We start from the raw sequence: 11,833 nt of genomic DNA on the forward strand, positions 1-11,833 counted from the left end.
TAGACATATTAATCAAACCTTAGGTTAAAATTACTATTCTTAAACTATAGGTTAAACTTACAAAATCTACAAGTGTTAATACGAGTGTCAAATTAAATCCCGGTCTGAACCAAAATCCACAGTCATAAAAATACTACTACTATTACTATTACTACTACTATCTAAATTACTAGCTATGTCATAGTAGTTTTTAATGGTCGGAGGTCTTAGAAATAGTCGGGTCATTATAGAATGTCCATCTACTCAGCATGAGTTCTATGTTGTTTGGAAAATCTATGTAAATCAATTGTGATTATAGAGTATGCAATGCATGTTAATGTTTCTCTGGATATCAATATGATTTGTTTGGGTTTTCTTATTGGTCCTTGGCTCACGGGTGTTGCGTGGTGTAGGTAAGGCCAAATGAAAGTTGGACTAGCCATGAGTTAGAGAGCTGTACGAGCGGCGTGTACATACTCAGCCTGCTCGGTTGCCATGGTCAAGATATTTTGGGGAAGTGGAGTCTTTAGATGAAAATTTGTCGCTTAGGTCGGTTAAGTTTGTATTTTTTCTAAACTTGTATTTTACTAGAAATTTTTGGGATCCCCTTTAATTACTTAACCTTTTGAATGTAAAGTCCAACTTTTGACAAAAACTTTTGACACTTGAACTGTTGTTTAACCCTAATTAAACTTTTATGTCCAAATGACTCGCTTAACGAGTTAAACACTATTTTTAACACACGTTGTAATGGTTCTGACTATTTAGGGTGTTACAATGGGTTTCAACTTCGGTTTTTACAACTTAATGAGAAGCAAAACCAAAGTAAAAATATAAAATGATAGAGAAATGAAGTAATATGTGTATATATTACTTCACTTATGTGTCATAAACGAAGTAGTAACTTAGCACTTCGATTATTACACAAAACGTAAGTAAAATCTTATATAGAAAAAACAAAAAGTTTACTAAATATATTTGATTTTAGGTTAATAAGGATAAGGCCCAACCAATTAAGTCATAAGATTTCTCTTTTTTTCGTCTCTTCATCTCCCCAACAAACATCTCTCCGCCTCTCACTCTCTCACCCTCTTGCAGGTGCTTCAATGAAGCATCCCGTACACTTCAGCAGTGGCATCAACAGAGCATGCCATCACGCTTCAGCATGGGCAGCGACTAGGATGGAGATGAGTCTCTCCTTCTCCCTCTCTTTTGTTTTGGGTTGCTCCATGAAAAAAGGTCTAGTGGTTCACCTAAAACTCATGGAACTTTGCCTTTGTTTTATGCTTTGGTTTTTTGAAATCTAATGTTTGCATTATTTTGAAACTTGTAGTCTAGAAGGTGGTGATTTCTCTTGGCAGCTTTTTTTATTGTAACAGCTAATTGTATTGTTTTGATTAGTTGTATAAAAATATATATTAATGTTTGCAATTTTTCATAAAAATTCGTAGACTGTAAACTGAGACTCAATAATTTATTTTTCTTTTCAAAGGGATGACATATTATTAGCTTTACAAATCAACTTTATGTATACTAATAATATTAATATAATTATAAATCAGCATTTATAAAAATCTATATGTTATTGCTATGTTTTCAGAGCTTGTTTGCATGTTGTTGTCCTTAGTAACTACTATCATGGTTTACACTTCAATGCATTGTTGCATTATTTAGTCCTACCTTTAGGCAAGCCTTCTACTTTCTTGTAATGGCAATGTAAAAATATATTGCTTCTTGCAAAAAAATATATATTGCTCACCCCATCAAAAGAAAAAGATTAATTATATAAAAAATAAATTTTTTAGTTGTTTGTATATACCTTTTTATATCAGTTCTTCTAACAGAACTAAAGTAATAAGTATTCCAAATGATGCTTTATTTTCATTGTTACAAACTTACTACATCAGTACTTATATAAGATCCAAAGTTAAAAGTCCTACCTATCAATTCAATTATTGGACCTTTTACTTTGTTTGAAACAACTTTGGTTGTCAAATTAAGAAGAATCAAAGTATATAGGGGATTAAAACCAAAGAAAAAACCCAATTTTCTTGTAGTGAAGCTTTTGGCGTCGTTGTCGGGGTGACCTTAAAAAAGGGGTAACAAGTTTTAGGCTCCAAAATGGTAACCTTCAACCTCCTCATTATGAACCATGTAGGGTGGGAAACCCACAAAGAGCAACTAATGGATTAGGTGGTGATCTTGAAGTTCAAAGGAGCTTGCAAATTAAAGAGTATATTATGCCTTTCTTTGACGACACTCATTCAAGAATTGCAAGGCCAAGAATTGAGGCAAAAAACTTTAATGTCGACTGGACTACTATGCAAGCCATTAAAGAGAACAAATTCAATGGCCTTTCAACTGAAGATCTAAATGCTTATTTGAGGAACTTTCTAGATAATTTCAAGACTAGTGGTGTTTCTGAAGAAACCATTAGGTTGAGGCTTTTTAGTAGATCATTGGATGTAAGAGCCACAGAATGGCCGGACCCACTACTAAGAAATTATATTACTAATTTGAATCAACTCGTAGAGAAGTTTTTGAACAAGTATTTCACTCCTGTAATGACTTAAAGATTGATTTTAAAGATTCAAAACTTCCATCAGTCAAACATTGAATCATTGTATGTAGCTTATGAGAGACTTAAAGATCTTTTGAGAAAATGCGCACACCATGGACTCTCAGACAAGATGAAAATTCAAATACTATACAACAGTTTGACTCTACAATGTGATAATCAAGTTTATGGGGTTGCTAGGGGTTCATTAATGAATCCATACCTCAAGGATGCAGTTGATATATTAGGGCATCTAACTTACAATAATTTTAGATCCCATGAACGAGCATGTTCTAGAAAAGTTGCAGGTATTTATTATCTCCTAAAATGGTGTCTCAGCATGAATCATTGAATAAGAAGATTGCAAGCATATCTATTGGTCAACAACAATCTATCCATTTTGTACCACAATTTCAAAATATGCAAATATATTGTGACTTCTGTGGAGAGGGTCATTCTAGTCATCAATGCCCATTTATTTATTAATAAACGTCGTCAAAGAATAATTCCTAGTGATACTGAGATGAATCCTGGAAGAGAAATGATTCAACAATGTAAAGCAATTACCTTAAGGAATGGCTAGGAGATTGAAGGTAATACTAGAAAGATAGATGATCTGGTGGATGAATCTTCATCTCATAAAGGCTCTAGTATGTTGGTAAAGTAGAAGGATACTCAGGAAAAAAGAAGTTTCAAGAGAGTGTACTGACACCAAAAAATCCAATTTATCCTCCTCCACCATTTCTCGAGAGCTTACAAAAGAATAGTCTAGACACACAACTTTTCAAGTTCTTGGATGTTTCCAAGAAACTTCATATTAACATCCCTTTTGTCAATACTCTAGCTCAGCTGCCAAGCAATGCGATGTTCGTGAATAAGATCTTATCAAGAAAAATAAAGCAAGAGGAGAATGAGATGGTGGCATTGAATGAGGAGTTTAGTGCAATTTTACATAAGAAGTTTCCTCCAAAGCTCAAGGATCGAGGAAGTTTTACTATTCCTTGTACCATCAGGGCTCAATTTTTCGGAAGAGCTTTATGTGATTTAGGGGCAAGTATCAACTTGATGCCCTATTCTATATATCGAAAACTATGTTTGGGGGAAATGTAACCACTGTCTATCACACTCAAATTAGCAGATAGATCTTTGACTTATCCATGAGGTTTTCTTGAGAATGTGTTGATAAAGGTTGATAAGTTAATATTGCCTGTGAATTTCATTGTGTTAAATGTGGAAGTAAATCAAGACATACCTATAATATTAGGTAGGCCAATTTTAGAAACTAGGAATGCGGTGATGCCTGTAGCAAAAGGTCAGCTGAGTTGTAACAATGAAGATGAGTAAGAAACATTTAGTGTGTTTCGTGTGCGCAAAGATTCCTTCAAAGCTAAAAATTATTTGCGAGTAGATAGGGTGGAGAAAGTTTAGATAAAAAGAACCTTGAAAAATTGCCAATGCCAATGAGAGTGGTTGATCGAGACCTTATGCTAAAGAAAGTAAAAGAAATTTGTATAGAGCATAAAGAGAGAATGCGCAAGTTTTAAGAAGTAAAGAAAGAAATAACTAAGTTCCACCATACTGATGTGAGTGGTAGTCAAAGAAGGAGTTGTGTGATAGCATGTGTCAAGATTTGATGTAGTACAAGACTTCGATGGGTTGGTGCATTGATGATATAAAAGGTTAAAATTGGCAATTTCTAGGAGAAAGTCAAGCCATGTCTATAAATTTAGCACCTCTTGAGAGGCAGCCAGAACATTTTACTTTTTAAAAAAATAATATATCTTTTAGTTTAATGTTTGAAAAAAAGGGAGAAAAAATAAAAAATAAATGTATTTTATTTGTATTTAAATTTGTAACTATGTTTGTATTTTTCTTGCCGATATTTTGTTTGATGAGATCCACCTCTAGTCAATGCTGCTACACATGATACAAATCAATTTGCATATGTTGAGGATGCTTTTGACGATGTTTAATTTTGAGGGAGATTTTCTTGATCTTTTGTATTTTCTCAAGCCCATTGAGGACAATGTACTTAATAAGTTTACATTTTTTGTTATTTTTACACTACAAGAAAGAACAGTATTCATAACACTTAAAAACTGCTAACCGGGAGTATTGATAACGCTTCGGAAAATGCTAACATAGCCCTTGTTATTAAAAGTCATGTCTTTTCTATAATAGTATTCGAATGTTATGTTCGATGTTATCTTAAACTATTCAATAACACATTTTTAGTTGCTATAATATTCAAATAATAACATTTAGGTAGAGTATTTAGTTATAAATTTGAACTTTAATCTTATACTTTTTGCATAACACTTTTCAACTGTTACATTTGATTATTTTGATACCAATTTTAGTTTGTTATATTATATAAATCATAACGATTTGTTACGCTTATAATATGTTTTTAAATCGTAACATATAGTAATAAAATTTTATTACTTTAGTGTGGATAATATATTTTAAATTTTATTTTGCATAACACTTTTTAACTGTTACATTTGATTATTTTAATAGCATTTTTAGTTTGTTATATTATATAAATCATAACGATTTATTATGCTGATAATATGTTTTTAAATCGTAACATATAGTAATAAAATTTTGTAACATTAGTGTGGATAATATATTTTAAATTTTATTTTGATAAGTATACTTATATGGTTTTTTTTAATTAAAAGATTTTCATTATTGTATTTTAATAAAAAAAACAAAATTAATCATAAAATGAAATTCTCAATAGATTGATAAACCATAAGTATTACATTAGACAATAACTAATTCAAACCATGAATGTGTCTACTTCATGAGATATTAGTTCTAACTTAAGTTTGAAAGCATAACATAATAAAGTTTTATAATCTTGAACATTTTTTACTTCAAACTATAGTTTGGATGATGTTGTTGCTACTACTGCTGATGTTGCTACTGCTATTTCTATTGCTGTTGTTGTAGCTGTTCTTCAGATTGTTGTGCTTGACTATGAACCCTAGATGGTGTACTAGTCCTTCGAGGGAATTTGTTCAAACTCTCTGAAAAATAAATAGAGAAAGATAAGCAGCAAATATAAAACTGCATGCTAACAAGATGAAACTATTCTCAGAAGAAATCTAATCCAATAACTGAACGAACTTGGTTGGCTCAAGTTGTTAAAAGACATTGAGAGAGTACAATATCATGTCAATGTTTTGTGAGGGAAGCCTGGATGAATTTTTATTATTTATTTATTATTAAATTATGTGGAGGAGAGTCACTCATGTTAGACAGCTAATAAATTATTCGGTTGATCCTTTGTTGGAGTATAAAGATTGACCTTTTTCCCAAGAAAAAAATTGATGAGTTGGCCACTAGTGCAACTTCACTTGTAAACTAACATTAAAATTTGTGTAACAGAGTTGGGCATAGCAGTTATCTAAAACTTATTAATGCACCACAGATAAATTTCACGAGGACATTTTCTGACTCAAATTCCCAAGCTATTTAACTTTCACACAAATCCTTGGACAGTATTTTTTTTTAAAAAAAGAAGGGAAATGTGACATGCAAATGGGACATAACATGAATAATAAACTTTCTACTCTACAACAAAATTCTTTGCACATTGTTATAAGGTTAATTTATAAATAAAAAGAAAAGTGGAGTAAGGTAATCCAAAGTAGATCTCAACTTTAAAAAATTATGCATACGAAAAAAATAATAGATAATTAAATCCAAATAGGATTAAGTTGCATTAAACATACCCATAGGTCCTGTCCTTGTTTCTCGACTGTAATCAATCAAGTATTTCATATTATTAACCACTTCAAAAATCTGAAAGGCAATCATAAATGTAATTAGAATTTATAAGAAAGGGAAAAAAATAAAAAACAAAAAATCAATAAAACAGTAACCAAAAAGCTACTAATGTAAATGTTGTCTTAGAGTGGAGTCTGATCATATATTATAACATTTCTAAGTCTTTCTCAATTTGCATTCACAAAGTATTACAAACGTAAACCTATTTAGAAAGATGGTTGTAACTAAAATACAAGTGATATGAGATATTATATGATATTGTTTGGACACTCCAAACTTGTGAAAAGAAACTACTTGAAATATTACTGTGCTATAAAGATGACATAAAGGTGAAAGTGAAACTTTTTGCCACTATGTCTTGATAACATTTAATGATATCTCACCAAAAACTAGCAGATTCCCAAAACACACCCACAAATAATTAAATGTCACAATCATAAACAAAAACTGAAACACTAATCATATACATTTTCCTTTAAAGAAAAAATTACCTGCAAGCAACGTACGTATCTCTTCGTATAGCCTAAAAAATTCACCAACGACACCTGCAAAGTTTTCGCCAATTGGAGAGCTGATGCCACAAACCTAACATACAATTATCTCCATTTAAATCTAGTCAGGACATTTATCATATGGGTAACTGTACAGAAACCTACTTATTACAGCTATTTTGCATCTCCGGAAGTGAGATTGGAAGAAGCATTTTGAGTAGCTGTTTCATATTTTTGGGTTGCAGCACCAAGCTGACTAACCTGTACAGCAAAATAAACATTAGACACCACTGGACTAACATAAAAGCAAAAAAGGCCATATGATTCATATTCATCCATGTCTTAATTCCAAAAAAAATTACAAGGGAATCCACATCTTAATTAATATATCAGCAATTACGGTTGTGTGAATCCAAATCATTACTGACTATGTAACGAACGCCCTAGCCTAATACTTACAAAACATTCGCATAACATAGTTCATAAAAGAATAACATTCATTATCAAAGTCTCAGGGGGACTTGTTTAAAAGCATGCAAGTTGGCGCCACAAGTTTTAAAATAAAACATAGATTTTTATGCAAAGTTCAAAGAAACCAAAAATTAAATAACTAAGTCCCACTGATAATTTAGGAAAGTCTCTTAAAAACAAAACATAATTTAAATGGCGTTCTATGTTGATCGTTTTTCCGTCCATAGGATTACCCCACGCCATACACCCCATGATGAAAGAACTCCTCACGTCACCACGCGTTCCATAAAGAAATCCTATTTGCTACCTGGAAGGAAAGTAAGGGGAGTGAGCTAAAAGCCCAGTAAGGAAGTACAAAAAAATAAGCAAGTAAGAATACAACAAATACAAACACTAACGTTCATCTAAAACATCATGGTATATCATATCATAATCGTAACATATCATCATATCATAACATAGTCGTAACATATCATCATATCATAACATAATCGTAACATATCATCATATCATAACATAATATTGACATACAGCATACATGATGAGCATGGATCGCTAGTTGTCCATGTCACCCTATGAGGTAAACAGGAGATCACTGGTCCTTGAATAACCTCGGCACGTCCGCCCTAGGCGTTACGTCTCAATGTCCTTAGTAACTCGTTCGATGTATCTGACATCGTAATCTGTTTGATGTATCTAACATCGTAATCTGTTTGATGTATCTGACATCATAATCTGTTTGATGTGTCTAACATCGTAATCGGTTTGGTGTATCTGACATCGTAACTGGTTTGATGTATCTAACATCCATACACATATCACATTCAACATATCATCACGTTATGACATTCATAATTCATAACAATTTATTCATACAACAGTCTTACCATTCATACCATAAAATCATAGAATCTATCTAACTTCCTTACCTCAGGTCCAAGCTAAGAATTTCACAATCTTTCAACGAGCCTATATCATAATCAAAATAACATTTCTTAGGTTCATAAAATTACTATTTTGCCCTTCCATAAAACTCATGTGTGCATGGGTCATGCACACATAATAATAGTTACACAAAACATGCAATTATCGCCATAAAAGAATAATGCTCGTTTTACCCATTTTACTAGCATGATCGTTTTATAAAAACCATATAGTTGAATAATAAACATAATTTTGCATGTAACATACGTGGGAACATTGCGTAATCAAGATGTTTTTCAAAAAAACGATAATTCTACATTTCTTACTTTTATTGTTTTAAAATCAATAGACATATTACATGCTTTATTTTTCTTAAACTTTCTAAGTTGATTAAATTTCTCAAAACTTTATTTTATTTTATAAAATTATTTTATTTTAGCTCAAAAATAAAATATGTGACAAATTTCATTCATTAATCTCAAATTACAAAGAATTAACCAAAAACTTGGATTTAATTAAAATGCCTATTTTTTAATATGTTCCTTCAGAAAAATAAATTTTATCATTGTGTTACTTAAATGAGGTGAGAAAATATATTTTTAAGTGTGGAAAAATATTTTTTTATTTAAATTATTTAAGACTTAGTTTTATGTAACAAAAATTCATATGTGACAATTAAATAACAATTTTTAACCTTTTTAAAACAAACTTTCAGCCACCATTTATTTTCTCAAAAATCACAAATAAATAGAATCTAAATATTTTTGTCAATCAAAATAAAGGAAAATCATAACTTATCAAAATATGCATTCATACCATTAAAAATACCATTTTCAATATTGCCATAACTTAGGAAAAATAATTTATTGCCATCCCTATGGTAGATTGGTAACTGTTGTTGTACGAGAACTCCATTAGAGGTAGATATCAGTTCCAAGTCTCTGAAAAGTCCAATGCACAGCACCTCAACATGTCTTCTAATATCTGTATAGTCCTCTCAGACTGGCCATCGGTCTGAGGGTGAAAAGCAGTGCGGAACTTCAGTCTTGATCCCATAGCTCTCTGTAGCCCCTTCCAAAAGTTCGATGTGAAAACTGACCCTCGATCAGAAATTATCAACTTTGGCACCCCATGAAGTCTCACTATATTACTAACATACAAGTCAGCATATTGATCCGCCGAGTATGTGGTCTTAACTAGGAGAAAATGAGCAGACTTAGTGAGTCTATCTACTATCACCCACACTGAGTCGTGCTGCTTGGTGGTTCTAGGCAACCCTACCACAAAATCCATCGTGATATCCTCCCATTTCCATTTAGGAATGTAGAGCGGTTGAAGCAACCCTGCTGGTCTCTGGTGTTCCGCTTTGACTTGTTGGCATGTCAAACATCTAGCAACAAACTCAGCAATGTCCCTCTTCATTCCATGCCACCAATATAGTGCCTTTATGTCTTGGTACATTTTCGTGGACCCTGGGTGCAAGGAATAAGACGTTGTGTGTGCTTCTTTCATGATACTTTCCGTAATTTCTGCACTGTCAGGTACACAAATCCTATCCTTGAATCTTAGCACTCCACCATTAGACACCGTGAAATCGCTGCTGCCACCTTCTTGTACCAAAGCCTCTTGTTTCATCAAGGCTTCATCCAATTTCTGTCCTTCTCGGATTTTCTCTAGTAAAGAGGATTGCAATGTGAGGTTTGCCAAACTTCCCGTCACAATTTCAACCCTAGCATTTATGATCTCTTTCTAAAGAGGCATCTCTATCGCATGCAGCGCTGAGACACTCCCATGTCCCCGCCTGCTCAAAGCATCGGCAACTACGTTTGCCTTGCTTGGGTGGTATAGAATCTCACAATCGTAATCCTTTACTAATTCCAACCACCTTCGCTACCTCATGTTCAGTTCCTTTTGTGTGAAAAAGTATTTCAGACTTTTGTTGTCGGTGTATATCTCACACCTATCTCCGTATAGGTGATGCCTCCATATCTTGAGTGCGAATACTACAGCTGCCAATTCAAGGTCATGAGAGGGATACCACTGCTCATAATCCTTGAGTTGTCTGGAAGCATAAGCTACCACCTTCCCTTCTTGCATCAACACGCATCCCAAGCCGTTCTTTGACGCATCACAGTACACCACAAATTTTCCGCCCTCGGTGGGAACACTAAGGATAGGCGCGGAAATCAACTTATTCTTCATGGTCTGAAAACTCTCTTCACATTTTTTTGTCCATGCAAACTTCTGATGTTTCCGGGTTAAGTTGGTCAACGGGGTAGCGATCTTCGAGAAACCCTCGACAAACTTTCTATAATAACCTGCCAACCCTAAGAAACTCCGAACTTCTAAGGCATTCTTTGGCTGGGGCCAGTCTCTAATGGCCTCGATCTTTGATGGGTCTACTGCAATCCCATCCTTGGAGACTATGTGCCCTAAGAAGGTTACCTGTTCCAGCCAAAACTCGCATTTAGAGAACTTGGCGTACAATCGATGTTCCCGTAATTTTTTTAGAGTCAATCTCAAGTGCTCTTCGTGCTCCTCCTTGGTCTTTCAGTAAATGAGGATATCATCAATGAACACTACTACGAACTTTTCCAAGAAATCCTTAAATACCCTATTCATCATATCCATAGTGGCTGCTGGGGCGTTGGTGAGTCCAAAGGACATCACTAAGAATTCGTAGTGTCCATAGTGAGTTCTGAAGGCCGTTTTCGGTATGTCTCCCTCTTTCGCCTTCAACTGATGGTACCCAGACCGCAGATCAATCTTCGAGAACACTGAAGCCCCTTGTAGCTGGTCAAAAAGGTCGTCTATCCTAGGTAAAGGATACTTATTCTTAATGGTGACCTTATTGAGATCTCGATAATCAATGCACATCCTCATACTCCCGTCCTTCTTCTTCACAAATAGGACTGGTGCTCCCCATGGCGAATGGCTAGGTCTTATGAACCCTTTGTCCAACAACTCCTGTAGTTGGTTCTTAAGTTCCTTTAACTCTACCGGCGCCATTCAATAAGGTGCCTTAGATATCGGTGCAGTTTCAGGTGCAAGCTCGATTACAAACTCGATCTCTCTGTCCGGGGGTAGTCCTGGTAATTCCTCGCGAAACACCTCCGGGAAATCACAAACAATATGAACATTTTTTGGCTTTAGTTCTGACTCCTTAGACTTATCCACTACACTGGCAAGGAATGCCAAACATCCATGTTGCATCATATTCCGTGCTTCCAGTGCAGATATTATGGGTGTTCGAAGGCCTGCTACTTCACCTTTAAAGGAGAAAACCTCTCCTTTCTTTGGCCTGAACTCTACGATCTTCTTTCGACAGTCTATCGTAGCCCCATGCTTGGATAACCAATCAATGTCGAGTATGACATCATAATCCAGTATACTCAGTTCTATGAGATCTGCTGGGCACTCTCTACCTTCTACCGTTGCAGGTGTTGATGGTAACCACTTATTTGATGACATCATATCTCCTGATGGCAACAATGTACTAAAGTTATGTGCAAACATCTTACAAGGCATATTCAGTCTATCAATCACATTCATGGAAACATAGGAATGAGTTGCTCCATAATCAATTAAGACTCTACACATTGTACCAGATACA

This window comes from Humulus lupulus, chromosome 5 (genome assembly GCF_963169125.1).
Source record: "Humulus lupulus chromosome 5, drHumLupu1.1, whole genome shotgun sequence".
Classification (NCBI taxonomy): domain Eukaryota; kingdom Viridiplantae; phylum Streptophyta; class Magnoliopsida; order Rosales; family Cannabaceae; genus Humulus; species Humulus lupulus.